Source organism: Zootermopsis nevadensis, unplaced genomic scaffold, assembly GCF_977971745.1.
Source record: "Zootermopsis nevadensis isolate Lab colony 2312 unplaced genomic scaffold, Znev_1.0 Znev_ptg000008l, whole genome shotgun sequence".
NCBI classification, from domain to species: Eukaryota; Metazoa; Arthropoda; class Insecta; order Blattodea; family Termopsidae; genus Zootermopsis; species Zootermopsis nevadensis.
Window position 1 is genome coordinate 1,171,004 of NW_028259140.1, and position 17,037 is coordinate 1,188,040.

Below are 17,037 nucleotides of genomic sequence, written 5' to 3' on the forward strand. Positions count from 1 at the left end.
CACTTATATTGTATTTTTTTTTTGTATCCACGCGCGTTTCGGACTCATAACACGTCCTTAAGTGCTCATTTTATGACATTATTTTGCATGCCATCAACAGCTGTGTAATTTATTTACATAGATTGTCCTGCTTTATTTTATAAAAGCTTTTAAGGTTGTGGTCTCCTGTGTTGTGACACCATGAATCTTTGTAGGTTCATAACAACCTAGAATAGATATATCGCCTACAAAGAAAACCTGAAAATTGTAATTATAAGAACTTGTTTGCACTGAAATATGCATCTATGTTTTAGATATTTATACTTTAAAAAGTAGGCAAATTTTAATTTTTAGTGGTTTTAACTAAGTTGATATATTTTTTATTGTTGTACGTATCGCTGGTATGTGTAAGACTCGACATTTTTCTGATTGCTTTGCCACATTATTTTGACGACTGTATCCATTTTGCTTTAAAATTTAGTGTTTGTTTAAAATATGTTACTTTAACAGTCAACAGTTAAATGCACAATTTTATTCTATATTTTTATTAGGAAACTTGTGGGCAGTTTCTTATACAGATTTATGAATGTTTGTTTTTATATTTTATATTTTTATTCCTTAGCCTAGACATAAGCCTCCATGAAACTGGTGGCTTTTATCCGCATTATAATCCCATATTTATGTAAGGTCCATTCAATACAATCCTCGCAATTATACCTTGGTCTCCCAAGCATGTTTCGTACTTGAACATTTTTGATTAAAATTTCTTGAGAATTTATAATCTATCCTATGCATGCTACATGGTAACTTATTTTTATTATAAAATGACCCATGACCGCCCAATATTTTTGTGTAGTAATATCTAAAATAATGTTTTTTCATACACATGAATACATAAACCTTTGAAACCTCGACCGTATTCCATTTTACACTGACAAAACCTACGATTCAGTTTTGTGTATGAGTTCAGTAATGGTATTGGGAAAATGTTATAAGTCGGTGTTTACTAGTTCAGTTGCAGAATTAAGTCCAGACTTATTTGTATGCTGTGAGCGAACAGCGTGTCTTATTTTATTACGTCTTCTGATTTTTCTTCAACCTCATGTCTCCGTCTTCTTTCAACTGCGCTGTAGACAAGGGATGTCCAAAATAGCCACTCCGAGATGGTCCCTGTGGTTATGTGAGTAGAAGTTCCGTTCTTTTCACGTTCCTCTTAACACCAAATGAAGGAAAACTGTTTTCAGTTATAATTTGACTTATTTGTGAGTTTAAAAATTGGTTTCACATTCTGAATGTAAAGAACAAATTATGTTAAAAATCTGACACACGGGGAACAAGAAACACAAAATACAAGATTAGGAAAATATATGCAAATAGGAGACATGCGACTCCCAGGCATAGATCAGAGGATAATATTAAACTGGATTGTCTAGACTCTGGATTTATTCCTCGTGAATTTTGTCTCCTGTGACCTATTTTCCAAATCTCAGTCGCCCAGTTTAACACGTGGTAGGGCGTTTATGCGGGTTTTTACAATAAATTTTCCTTTTGAGAAAGGCGAGGAAGATGATATATGAAAAAAATCATCGTAGTTTGAACAGTCAGTCTAAAACGGTGCTGCACTTGGGATCCGATTTTTGAATTTCCCCTCAGTACATAGTCACATATAAAATCTACAGTAAACCCACGCTTTCTATGACGAATAAGTTACAAGAGTTCTTTTACCTTCAAAGGGTTCGCCAAAGAATGGATTTGACTGAAACGTTAGATAAGCGACGTCAGTGTACCGGTAATTATATGGTGATTATTAATAGTCTACATTATAGGCTATATATCCTTAATTGACTTAATCTGAAAACTTAAAATTCTTTCTTAGACATGACGATTAATTTTGATGCACTATTTATAGTCTTGCTAGTTTATCAATATAATTTTTTTTTTGCTCAATTTTTGGGTTTAACCCCTCTTTCGGAGGATCTTCTCTAGAATCTAAATAGTTTTTTTGTGTTCTTTTGTCTGTGTTGATATTTAAAATTATTTACGTGGTAAAAGCCCAGTTTAATTTTCGTGTGAAGAAAAGTCACTCTTATTGAAATCGTAGCCATGCACTGAATTGGCGATAAAGTGGAGTGTAATTCCCTAAGAATTTATTGTATTAATGAAAGTGCATGGGAGTGATAAAAGATTTTCAATCTTCTCCTTCGCAACTAGCATTTTTTTTTTAAAATGAGTAACTTTTTTTAATTAAGTCTTCCACATATTAGTTACGTTCGAGTGAAGATTTTTCTCCCAGAGACAGCAAACGAATAAAGTATAACGTCGCACAACCTGACTGAGATAACACTTAATAAATTGATGCCTCGTTAACTATAGAAACCTAATTAACACCACTGAAATCCATTTAGGTTTTTAATGGCTCATTTATAATAGTGTTTAGTGGCTTCTTGAGTCCCACGTTGTAGCTCAGCTTTTAGGTTTACGTAGGTCCGCGATCGCAATTTATAATTCTGCCACACATACAACGATTGGCGTTTAATGGTACCAACGATTTTCATAATACGAGTTAGACGCCAAGGTTATCAACCAGAAGAGAAGTTTGTGCACTTTCCTTGCTTGTTTAAGAATGTAAGGGCAACGTGAGGTCTGCACAGATTCCGAAGTTATCAGTGTCGGCTACTGTACACCCATAAAAAAAGAAATACAAGTCGGTCTACAAAAAAATATACGAAGACCAGTTTGTGTGAGAGTTGATGTATTTCAAGCAAGTGAAGAATAAGTACTTCAGATGTGTGGATTGTAAAATATATTTCGTAGAAGCACCCGGAACAAACCGGAATAAGATGGCTGTCTTCTGGGTTGTAGCGCCGTGTAGTCTGGTAGATGTTTACCGACGTTTCAGAGGTCATATTGCCTCCGTCATCAGGGCGATGAGTATGAAGATTTCCGTCTTCTGGGTTATTGCGCTGTGTAGTCTGGTCGATGTTAACCAACGTTTCAGAGGTCATACTGCCTCCGTCATCAGGGCGATGAGTATGAAGATTTCTGTCTTCTGGGTTGTAGCGCCGTGTAGTCTGGTAGATGTTTACCGACGTTTCAGAGGTCATACTGCCTCCGTCATCAGGGCGATATAAATGAAGATTTCTGTCTTCTGGGTTGTAGCGCCGTGTAGTCTGGTAGATGTTTACCGACGTTTCAGAGGTCATACTGCCTCCGTCATCAGGGCGATATAAATGAAGATTTCTGTCTTCTGGGTTGTAGCGCCGTGTAGTCTGGTAGATGTTTACCGACGTTTCAAAGTTCCTTGCTGCCTCCATCATCAGGATGATGAAACCTACACTGTTGGCAAACGTCCACTTGGAAGACAAAGAAAGCGATGGGATGTAATTAAAGATAGTCTGTGGGGATGAGAGGTGGGTGGAACTGTTATAGGATCGTGTACCTCAGTATTTTAATGTCTCGGTTTATATTGCAGAACGCGTTTTTCTTCAGAATACTTTTTTTGAAGTACGTTTACGTCCGACAGGCATGCTGGATATGGTTTGGGCATTGTCTTGACTTTTATTATCCCTGTAAAGAAGCAAGTTATAAAATTTCCACCAGCTGAAAGTCGGTACAGTATTGTGGTTTTTGGTTTGTTTAAAATAGCAAAATAAATATGAGATAAAGTATACAGCGTGAGGCGTGTTACGCGGTTTACGCGTGATGCGTTTATTATCATTTATATAAGCCGCGACATTTCTCTCGCACCATTTGAACTTGAAGAACCACAAATTACTATCACTTTGATGTTTATGGTCAATGACGTAGACTGGTTCAGAATCTGAAGATCGCAAAAACAATTCCCCATTACTTCTAAGGTTTTTCCCTTCCTTTTTGCATTGCGTAGTACAAGTGTTGTTAAAGTTGACTTAAAGACAATACATATCGAAGTAATATTTTTACCGCTGTTGCTCATAGATTTCTATCTACCACGTCCATTTCGGTGTAGATACCGAATAAAAGCATTTATTGAATTTCTTCCCTGTACTCTCAAAGTCTCTGTGCAAAGTAACTTATTTTGCATATTCGTGCCCATGTGCCTTGTTATGCTGACATATCTGGCCTTAACATGTCTATGAAGGAAGGAATAAGCGAACAAACATCCCTACTTCGTCTTATTTTAGATTCTTATCAACCGATTTCATCTGGTATCTTATATTTCAAGTGTATTAAATTGCATATAGACCGCATATTTTAAAGTATTAACAAATGCAAAGTTTTGCCGCTTAAGAACGCTACAAAAATTAATGTTGTTAATATTTTATATACTTTATTCTATTCAGTAGTGATCTTTTAAATCGCGTATAAAATTGTCCTGTTGATTTGCATGGTTGCTAGCGTACAAGATACGTTTTTTAAAGTGCATAAAATTTGGGTTCTCAAATTTATAAACTAATTAAATCAGTAGTTGATGACTATCTTTGAAAACGTTATGTTCATCTGGTGAATAACAGCCTTTCTGATCTTTCTGTAGCGTCTGTTGTTTATTTTGAGTCAGTTCTGGCGTGAATGTGACTCGTAGACGGCAGTAACTCATTTTCGACGTAAACTGTCGGTCCGTCTACTGCACATGAGCCCAATAAATTATAATACCAGCGTAGTTTAATGCTCATCTCCATATATTAAACTCGACACCGGTAAATCTTTTTCTGGCAACATTCCGATGGGCTAGAAAAATAATTCTGGAAATCGTCCATTACAGCTTGGTGTTATAACTGTTCCATCTTACCTTTTAATTTACTGTAATATGTTGATCCTTATACCAGGCGTTCTGGAGTCGATAAATCATTAATCGCAACAGGTAATTAAGACTGGCTAATATTGTTTTGCTCGACGCAATATTTTTTGTCTAAACGAGATGCTTGTAGTCACTTATATCTATTTTCCGTGGCCGGTAACTCCAATTAAGTCTGGTACTCATTTGGGTGTTTTTGAATTTGTAAAAGCATGCAGTAAATTGGAGACGTAATACGAATACGATTTCTCGGATCCTAACCTAATCTCATCAGCGTAATAATCTGAAAACGAGCGAAATATTGACTTCGTAATATCTCCTTATCCTTTCTCTCCAGGACCTTCGTATGCGCTAGTAGCCTATAGTGGAGAGGATGTTGTTCCTAATGGAATGCTGCCGAATTTACATACAATGTTCCCTTAAACTATGGCTTGAAATACCTTAAGCTACACAGACAACTTCTCTTGGACGTTTCTCAGCTTGAGAAGTTAAATGGGATTTGAAAGTCTTTTTATGGGTAGTAATATAAAAAAAAAGGTCTGTGTATACTCGGAACAAAACTGTCCACGTTGTGTGGCCAATAGGCTTTGTCTTCGCGAAAATCATACCATTCCGTGCAAGATAAAAACTAATGAAATTCTTGGAAGTTTTTGTACGTAATAACCAAAGTAATCTGAAGGCTAGGTAAATTTATTTACTTCCTTTGTTAGTATTTTTACTTTTATTTTATAAGGAGATTAGACAGGCGTACGTTTTAAAACAATAGACTTAACTACGTTTTATCATTTACGATAACAAAATGCTTTTAACATTCCCTGAATTACGTACTTGTATTTAAATGAAATATTTTCCCTATGTTTTTGCGATCGATTGTATTTTAATCAGAGTCCAGGAAGTAGCTAATTACGTCGACTGATAGTGCTTAGTTTTATTTGTACAAATTGTTTTCGGTTGTAGAATTTCTATAAAAATGCCGAGAAATTTTTTTGAGATTACTCTTTTGCTAAATGCGAATAAACAATTTTTTAGAAAGATGCAGACTTTGATGTGCTTTGCTACTACTGATCGCCATTAATCCGTTCTGCCCTAACAATATTAAAGTACATTTCTTTAACTTTCACTGTTTCCAACTGGAATCATGACTTCTGTTAATCTTTTGGGGACTAATTTTATCATCTTCAATACTAGCCGGTCCAAATTACTATTTTTAAATTTAATTCGAATATTTGTTTTTATTTTGTTACAGAAATTAGAATAAAACTATTGTTTCACTTATTTACATTTTAAAACTTAACTATTTTAAAAAAGTACCTTTAGACCCTACAATTAGCCATCTAAACAACAGGGCCGCTGATAGTTAAATGAATTAAAAATTGGTCAATTTATAGTTAAAAACATACCACGTGACCTACTCAGAGTGAGAGCTACAGAATATGAAATCATAGCTTCTCGTAAAACATACACTTAGGTCATGATAAGAAACTTAAAATCTGAAACGTATGTTATTGTAAGCCAATGTAGTTATAGCGTCTACACGTTCACATTTAAGTCCTGATACTCGACAGTGTTTCGAGTTTAATCAGTTTTATGTTACACAGTTACGTAGACTGAATCACGTTTATACCTAGCGAATTCTAATTGTGCAACCTGATACTCACCTGCGTTAGAAGTGCTGCCGACATTCGAGGGGCTCTGTGACAGCTGGCCTGGCCCTGACTGTGACTGCGCGTTGTATTATGATTTGAAGATTATGAATGCTAAAGGAGAAGTTAGCTGCTGGTTGTTTCAATGCATTTGCAAATATATTACGCATTACAAATAATCATTCAAAAGGTAACCGATAATTCTTCTGGCAACAGAACGGGAAATATCAGTTCTGCTAACACCAAATCCCGCTATTTGACAGATTAATTCGTCTCCTGACACTACAGCATGGCACGTCTTCAAATTAAGAATGTAGGAGGCTACCTGGAGGTGTGGAGGTACCCGCGAATGCATTGCATTAACAGTCATGGATTATCTGGGTTTCGAGACGTTCGGTTGAAATGGTTTCGGAGCCAATACGTTATTTGGAAAGGTCCACACAACGTTTAACAACATAGCGAATAGCTATTCACATATTTTTTAATGATTTTTTTAATATGTTTCTTGGTTTATGTAGCGACGCTTTATGAATGTGCTAATTTAAATAATGGGGAATTTTATAATTTGTACGTTTCTCCTAATGCCGTTGTCCAAGCGTAACAAGAAGGATTAGATTGCCTGGATTTGTAGGATGAATGTACCAAGAAAGAAATTAATATAAACTTCCATTGAGAAGTAGGAGGCATTAAGGAAACTCAGATCTGAATGTGAGAATAAGAACACAACAGACTTTAGATAAATATGTCAGGTTGTATAATGGGTTGGATTTATCCATGACATCATCCAGTGGTGGTTTATAATACGGTTATAAAACCCCGAGGGATTGTAAAAGTCTATTTGCTCATCTTAATAACAATCGAGGGATACGTGAAATGTAGTTGACTGGTTTGTTACCTGCTTATAAGAGGTGCATTTTGAATTCGCCAATGTTCACAAGTAAAAATAGTTGTCTGCGCTGGAACTGTTCCCTTTCCACAGAGACGTGGCTGGTCAACCCTGTTGGTAAGCTTCGATGGCCCTACTAATGGCTTTCGACTGTCAGCCAGTTGGGAGATGCCATAAATCAAGGGCAGCGCGGTCCACCGCGGCTACCTCGCACCCAGACACGTGCAACTGGAATTGTTGATACGAAAGTAGGAATTTTCCGAACAAAGGTACCTCAACGAAAGTATGAAGACTAGATCGTTAGAATTTCTGTTTTTGCATCGTAATTATTTTGGTGAGATTTCGGAATGAAAACAAATATATATATATATATATATATATATATATATAAAAGACGAAAGTGAAATATGTGTAAGAAATAAGTACACATGTCACGTGAATTATTGCGCTCGAATGTTCTATGTATAAACTCTCAAACAAATTTGACGATTTAATAACAAAGAATAATGACCAATATTAGCAAACACTATAAGAATATCAAAAAACTTTTTTATAGACAGCAGTGAAACTTCTAATTCCATAACAAACGAGGACAGGCACAACAAGCCACGAACGCCATGTGAGCCCTTTAAATATCTGTGGTTAATCTCTGTACCACCTGATTTAATTCGGGAAATTCTGGTATTTTGACACATAATATATTTATGGCTTTAATATGATTATCTGAATAAACAGTGACTATATCTCTAGCAGCATTAACCAGGCGATCTTTTCAGTGGTGAAGAGTTGTGTTTTCTTTGCGGTACGGACTGGGTTTTTTAAATATTATTTCGAAGTTCGAACTACAAGGTGTTAATGAACTGTAGCTCTGATAAATTCTCGTAATAAATTGTCGAAATATCACGGATTTAAATATATCGTTTAGTTTCGAGTAACTTTACGTAGTATTTATGTACTTCAAACTTAGTTTCGGAATAGACAAGACAACTTTGGCGCTGATATATGAGGTTCTCACGGTGGTAAAGATATTAATTATGGTATTTTGGGGTTTTAACAACATGTGGTCTTGTAGCTGGTTGTCAGCGTTTCGGAGGAACGTATAAACTTCATTTGCAAGACAAGGTTGAAAGAAATATGAAGGGAAATGTACCTCCAAAACGTTGGTAATTACCTACAAGGCCACGCGGCTACAGAAACATTAAAGAATAAAATTCTAGTTCATTAATTTTACGCATTTTATGAGGATTGAACAGGTGTTTGCTTTTCTAGAGTTTGAAATGCATGTGTAGAATCATAAATTATGCTGAAAGATTTAGAACTTGGCCAACAACTTAATCGAGCATAGAAATTTAAAAGCAGGAAAAAAGATTAAAAATGTCGAGCTCGCCTCTTCATTGTAATAAAAGGAATTCGCTGTTTTACGGACTTAATAGCGGGTGTGCGTGTGTATGAATGTTAACAACAGACCTACAGCTTTATATAAGCAGAGTTAATTTCATGGATGAAATGATTCTTTTAAGTTATTAATTCCAAATTTTATGAGTTCGAAAATTACGCATATCTAACGCTAGTTAAAAATCTCTCTCACCAAATTGAAGGAAGTGTACTCAGTGTTACTTGTATCTGTGTACAATTCGAGCCTATCTGGACGTTTCTTTTCAGGTTTAGGCCTTATTTATGACAATGTGTAAATTTAACTCTCTACTCTTACATCAGACATTTCTGCAGAAAATGTCTTGACGTCTAAAGTCTATGCACGGTTAAGCTGCTTTCACTTTTTGTACGGTCATTGTTCCTTTAGTTATGTAGTCGTCTTTCGTTCAAATGTATGCGGGAAAGTTTTTTATCTTTTTTTTTTTTTTTTTTTAGCCCGACAGACGTTCATAAATTTGGGGACCTCGAACTGGCTTCATTGTTTGACCGAGCGACTTGAGAATTGCCCGATAGGTAAAACCACATTTTGTGAGCGCCTGCTTCTATACAGAGTACATCACTCGTTGATAACGCTTTCCAAATTATCACCTTAATGAGTATAATTAATATCGAAGTTCATTTACAGCGTTTGGGACATATATACTAAGATCTTTGCTTCAGATGCACTATTTCCACCATTACTTCACTGTCAGTAGAGTTCTGTGTCAGACATGTAATACTAATGACAATTAATATTATCAGTATCATTCCATGGTATAGAACGAAATATCTTCTGGATCATGATTCATTTACGCAGGACTATATGATCTATATAAATCATAACAACAAATTTTATTTGAGCTCACATTAGCCACGTTTAACAGCATAGAATTTCTTTATATAATAAGATTCACTTTAATATTATACTCCCACCTATGCCTTGATACATTTAAGGTTCATGCGTGCTACATGTGCAATAATTTTTTTCTGTTTCACAGGAACAAAATTCGTGTATTCACTTAAAACCTGTCTGCATCAACCTTGTAACAAGACAGTCGAATGAATTTCATTTTCCGGATACCCTGAGTTGACACTGAATTACTTGTTTGCGGTTCTGTGTAGTTTATAGACATTCTGAAAGACGTAACTTGCATGTAGAAAGGGGAATTCTTTTGAAATCTGACCACAAGATGCAGATTAAGTTAGATAGGGATACTTTACATTGGGTTGGGTTGCGATGTTTTGGGTTATGTTAGGTTAGGTTTAGTTAGATTCGGTTGGATAAGGTATTCTTTTACGATGGGTTGGGTTGTGTCTTGGAGAATTTCTACCGTGTTCATCGGCTGGTCGTGGGGATGTCCTCGAGAAGTCCTGGAAATGTTCTGAGGATGTTCTTAAGCGGTTGTGGGTTTGAACCCATGCTTGTCGGTTAGGTTCGAGTCTTTTAAAGGCCCACTTTATCTCAGTCAATGAATATTTCCTTCCGTTTTCGTGCCATGTATTTTTATTCCGAACCGCAGAGCCGTGGTCTGTCCAGAGTAAAATAAACTAGCTTCAGATATCACGCAATTTTTTTAGCGACAATTTAGATAACATGTGGTCTGAAAATCGGATGTGGGCTACAAAGAAAATGCATGATTTAATGTTTCGTTTGTAATACAAGTTGTCAAGTCATTCCAAAATAATTATCTTCATTACGTTAAATTTATTTATTGTAGTAAAAATTATCAACAAAACTATCGGTTTAAACTCGCAACTTCTGTGTTGCTTCACTGTGTACACTTTTTTGTGGTTATAGAATTCTCAGGGACATGTATGTGAACGCCAAACAGAAGTCAAAATCCACGTTTCCATCGCCGTTAAAACAACAAATCTCAAAATTTGATATGCTCAGTTTACAGGGGCACTACAGAGGTTGGACTTGAATCCAGGAAACTTTGAATACTAGTAATTAAATTAGATGCGACTGGGTTATTTTGAAGTACTGTCTCGCATTTTATGTGGACGGACATCTCAGTGTGATCGGTCCCAGGCGTAGTTCGAAGCTAGTAACTTTAGAATAAAAATTGCTGTCTTGTTCTGAGTAACATACTGCTACTTTGAAGCATAATGCCATGCCCATTTGTGATGTTAAATTCTGCCAGCATTGTTATAATTTATGAGGTTGTATCATTAATGCTCATGTGTGCTTTACAACATCTTGATGTATGGACCGCCCTCACACAGTTCCTTGAGGGGTCTCTGCTCCAATTCTTTTACTTCAGAAAGGAGGGGCTCTTTAAAACACACAGTATATTCACCTGGTTTGGAATACAGTGTGTCCCATAAGTTCCAGGCCTTACGAAAGCTCTGTAATTTTCCAAAATACGGGAACATATGAAGAGGATGGGACATATCAAGCGATGGTAGGTGTTGTGCACATTACTAGGTGGTGACTCTTAAGATTAATTTCTTTTTTACATATATTTCATCCTCGGAAAGATAGTCCGTGAAGACGAGAGGATAGTTTTCAACTTGGTGCTGGAAACATAAATATCAAAAGCTCGTAAGTGGTTTCAAAATACGACAGTTTGGTTCGCATACGTTTTAGTAGTCCATGAAGACTTCAGTAAAACCCATGTTATGGATAACACTACATCCAGACGCATTGACAGACTTTAGAATGTTAATATAACTTATATTTTACAAATTGTTAAAAGGGATTGGTCTAAAATCAGCCTTTCTTTGAAGTAAATTATGATAAGGTGGAAATATCTATACAAAAGAAGTTACACCAGAGAAAGACTAACCTAAGAGGACAGCAATTTGACTTGCTGATACAATGGATATGGCAAAGCAGTTCCTACGTAGGTCAGAACAATTTATTACAGCAGCTCTTAACACCAAGGGACCATACTGCAGGAGGATTTTTTTTTGCAGAGTTGGTAATTGATGACAGACGAACCGATGTGAATTGCAACGACAAGGATGCTGACTCAGGAAAGGAAATCTATAGGAATGTCCTATATATCCATGTTTACAAGAACGGGGTTATTGGCTCGGACGACGGGGGCTTTTTCAACCCGGGTAGAAATTCCTCTGTTCTTCTGTCTAGTTCCCCGTGTTTCCATGACGCGATACTTAACAATTTGAAACACGAAGTTTGATCTGCGTAATATTCAGGGTTTAAATTTGTACCTCAAAGAAAACAACAAAAATTCTCAGTTGATTAATGCTGTTTAATGAAATATTCACTCTTTATTCTGAAAATCGTAAGGTACAAGCCAATTTACTCTGTGGGTGAAATCCAGAGTTATTGGAGGGTGAACTAGGCGGTACGTATAGTTTTCAGTGTGCTTTGAATATCTAATTTATGTTCTTGGAAACGTTGAAGTTCGCTCGTGAGGAGGATTTGAGGAAATACATTGAAACTGTCAGTCAAAATAACCGGTTCCCTAAGGCCACTGTTTTAATTAGTGCAGTTTTCTCTTAAACACGGTTAACCTGCGTCTTGTTGAGAATTTTCCCAGACATCTAAATCAAGGTAAATGTTGATTTAGCCGGTGATATTGCGCCCAGTATATCACCGTATAATCTATTTGGATTTGTTTCTTTTCTGAATATGAGATTTAGCGTTACGCACTTTGGTATGAAAGGGCCGACAAAGCAACAGACCTCTGATTAAACAGAGCAGCTAGCCCTTCCTTGTTAAGATTACAACGCCGTGTTATTTATGAACACCCTGTCCTCGCATTCAGTGGCGGTTGTCAAGATTTATTACGACAGTTATGATGTACTGGTTTATAAACACCCAGTGGCAAACACGTGTGTACCTGCAGCTACGAACTTTATCTTACAATGTTTAGAGAAGCGGATTCCGTGTAACGAGGAATGCGCGGTCCTTAAACTTGTTGGTCTTAATGTATCGTAATTTAATGATTCTATCGTTAGTGGTTATTTGTTGTTAAATGACATGAAATTATCATTAAGTAGGCCGGGAGTGTAGAAAAAGGTAGGGAGGTAGGTAGACAGATAGAGAGACAAGGAAACAAAGAAACAGACAGACAAAGAGGTGAGCAGATCTATAAAGGGACAATGTCACATGGATCGGATTCTCTGACTGACTGCATATTCTACCAACATATTCTAAAATCTAATTGTAATACTTGACGTCAATATTAAATAAATATTATCTTTTCTTATTGCATTAGAACTCAGAAGTATTTGGGGGGGAGGTGTTGTTCGGTTCAGTACCCTTTAGTGTATCGAAGTTGATGGTCGTCTTCGAATTTAAAAACAAGAGTTGAAACCGGTTCTTAATTACAAAATGCTTTTAACAGCATTTAAATAAACCATAAATATAACAAAGAGAATGCGACGTGACTCCATAATTAATCGTATATTTGGAAAGGTCATAGTTCGCATTATTGGTCAAATCACTTCAGTGGTAATCATCTCCATGAGCGCTCTGTGTGTGTGTGTGTTTGTGTGAGAGAGAGAGAGATAGAGAGAGAGATAGAAAGAAAGAAAGTAAAGCAGAGTCCGTATAACCGGTCCCATTCTATCTCCGTATAAATGGCACAAGAAATTTAAATATGCTCTGAAGTTTTTGATAATTAATTAGTAAACATCCTGAGTTATATAAATTAATCCACTACTTGCTAGCTGTCGATGGAAATTGTGAAGAAGTAGTCCACAAGAATTTAAATAAATAAAGACAATAGTGTCTTCGTCAGGTTTTTGACGATGTTCTGGGCTCTTACGACATACAAGTTTACTGACGTCCTGATGATGTAAGCAGTAAACACCGCTGAAACGTCCGTAAACTTTAACGAAACTACACGGGGCAACATCCCAATAGACGATTGTCTTAGTAACTGTTAATGAAAACAACGTGATGTATTGACGTCCACGAGGTGCGAAAGGTTGAAATATATGCATTAGAATACACTGTGACACCAATTATAGGTCTTGTTATGAGTGTGTCAGAGGTAATGCAATATCGTTAAAAACTTGTCTGAAACGATTTGAATGGGGAGCCACTTACCGGGTATGTGTTGGGATTCTTTGTTTGGAGCCGCTGGGCGTTGGGATTTGAACGTGGTATTTGACGCGTAGAGGTGACAGTATTCGGAGGGCAAAACTGACCCTCCACCTGACACGTTCGTGGCTCATGCCTTTGTTGCAAGACAAGCCGGTAGGAACAAAGGGTTTAGCTTTTACAATTATTTAACACGTTGTATTCTCCATTATGGCTATTCAGTAAAAACTAAAACATTCCTGATTTGATACATAGAATTTTTTGATAATTTTAATGTAATTGTAAATATCAGAATAAAACAGCTGTTTGATGTTGACTTGAATGTAAGAATATGCTTTATTAATACAGTATATAACGACAATAAATTTGTCTATTAAAATTACTTTTAAGAGATTTATTATCTGTGTTAAAAATTATTTTAAATTGTTATGTGTTCTGTGTTACTGTAAACTTTTGGTGCCCAATTTTAATAGTGATGTAATGGTTCATTTTCTGATTCACCTTAATGTATTGTGTTCCCAGTTTTATGTACTTAGTTAAATTGTGTGCTTGTATTTGCTTTTCCTCAGTTTGAAGAATTTACTTTAATCCTTGTTTTAGGGTCAACACACAAACTAATAATTACATTAAGAATAATGAAGTAATTTTTTTCTATTCTCTAAATTTTCCCCAAAATTTCTCTATTAATGATGTCATTAATGCTAGAAATTTTTTCAGTGAAACAATGTTATTTTCATTAAACTTTAATTTTTCGTCATTGTTTGTTTTATCGTAAATTTGAAATGCTGTTTAATTTTTTAAATAGTAGGTTGTTTTGCTGCTGATGCGATTATCTATGAATACGTATTGTATGGCGTATTTATCGGATATACTTCGATAACTTGGTCTCTATGTCTCATCGTAATGGCGAGTTAGCCCTTTGAAACCGAACATTATCTAAATTAAATTTAAAGATTTAACTTTCGACTGCTAAGAAAATACACAAATTCACCATTACATGGGTCACATGGTTAAGGAAATAATCGATGTTTATTCTGAGAATCATACCAAATTATTATATTCTGCGAGATAAATAGTAGTTATCTAATATTACAGTAGGTGGTATATATATATAGAGTTACAGCTGGGATTTAAACAGTTGAAGGGTTATTATTTTTTATCTCCAGCATATATGAGCGAATGTGTAAATATGCCTGCTATTTAAATTTTGTCTGCGAATATTTGAATATGAAATGAGACTTAAAATGTCAAAGAAACTATTTGTAAACTCTGTGTATTTTAGTCTTGTTTAAACAATTTCATGTTCACATATTTCTTGAAAGTTCATCTTTTTCTGTCGCAATACGTTTTCAGTCTGTAGAATTTCCCTCAGGCTTTATATGTTTTTGGAACATCTGCAACCTTTCTTTGATTTATAGGCGGCATTGGAATTTCTCGCGGCAGTGAAGATTTCGTTAATAGTCTGCTGGGCTGTAACACCGTGTGGAGTTGTAAACGGGCACCAGCGTTTTATGCAGACGTATTTCAGTCATGAAGATGAAGGCAGTGTGGTCTTTCAAAAAGTTAATTTGTACTTACAAGACCACACGGCGTTAAACCCTGAAGATCAACATTAACAGGTTTTGAATAAAAATTTCCTTGGATATTATCCATCGTCTAGTAAATATAAAACGTAAAACGACGTTTCGGAGATGGGACTCTTATCTCCGTCTTCAGGTTCCTACACAGTTGGGCCCACTAGATAGAGCTAATCCCTATCTCCGGTCCGGAGATAGAGTCCCATCTCCGAAACGTCGTTTTACGTTTTATATTTACTAGACGATGGATAATATCCAAGGAAATTTTTATTCAATTGACTCTTCACCATCGTCAAGAAGTTTTAGATCTGATTAACAGGTTTTGTTTCCACGTAGACGAGTTCTAATGTTTGCAGAATTGAAATAATTATTTGAAAATTACACTAAATTATGTAAGCGAACAAGCATGGCCACCATAACTTCTAAACTGCAGTCTGTGCCATAAAATGAGTTATTTTACTTTACAACTTCTAATGTTAGCAGATTCGACATGTATTTATTTTAAAACGTAGGCCCTACATATAAATAACTCGTATCCCATGTTGCTTGAGGTTAAAATTTAGCATATTTTGCTGTAATTAATCAAGTACATGTCAACAAGACAGCGCAGGAAAAATACGGAGGGCGGACTCCATACATTTACGCGTCGTATTAGGTTGATTTACAATGGGTTTTTAACAGAACGGAAAACAAGATGAAGTATTGTTCCGAAAGTATTTTGTTTGAAATAAAATTATTCCATTGGGTGTATGCTAGCCCTCGTAACATGGTCTGATTCTATTTGAAGTTAGGATTTACCCACAGAAGTAATTTTAAAGTTCTTTAAATAAAAACCACTGGAAAAGAAAAAGTAATTAAAATCACACGAAAATCACGAAATAAGATTAATTTCTGGTTTTTTACGACGTCTAGAATGAAGATAGTTGTCTTCCGCGTTATTACACCGCGTGGTCTGATAGACTTTCACTGACGTTTCAGATGTGTTTGCTGCCTCCATCATCAGTGCGCTCAATCCGTTTTCTTCTGTAAACTTGGGAGTTAATGTTTCACACTCGTACATAAAGAGATAAAATGAGCTATAATTTATTTTTATTATTCTGTGTTAAATAAATCAAGCGACTGCCTAGAAAAGGAACGAACGGATTTCGAATTGATATTTTCTTAACAAAGTTCAGAATGATTCTGGGGCACCCAGCTCTCAAAATTCGTGCATTTATTTTAGAGGGGTGGGGAGTGGTCTAATGACTCACTCATCCTTTGTCACAGTAGCCATTACCAAATTGCACATGGACACTCTGAGCCACCCTGGCGATAAGACCACCGTTGCGGCAGCCATTGGGATAGCCTTGGACGAAATCCTGGTCACTCGGCTCTGATGTTCGCACCTTCCTACGTCTACTTTCTTATGCATTCTCTGAGGGGAGATAGACATTCTTTATTCGTATTATAATTATTTCCATTTAATAATATATACACCGCCAGGACTACTTAGAGCGTGGAAAATTAAAAAAAATAAGCTTAAATAATTTTTAATGGATCGTCGTTATGTTTTAGGAACATTGCCCTTTGAATCCAAAGTCCACGGACGGGCCTCTATTCGACCTTGCCCGTGGTTCTTGATACGGTCTTATTAATTTTAAAGTGACTCGTTTTTAAGCATAAGTATACTGCCAGGTCCTTCTGCAACCGGGCAATTTTAAGGTTAATCTAATAGAGGTACGCTTCGGTAACAAGGTCGTTTTGTT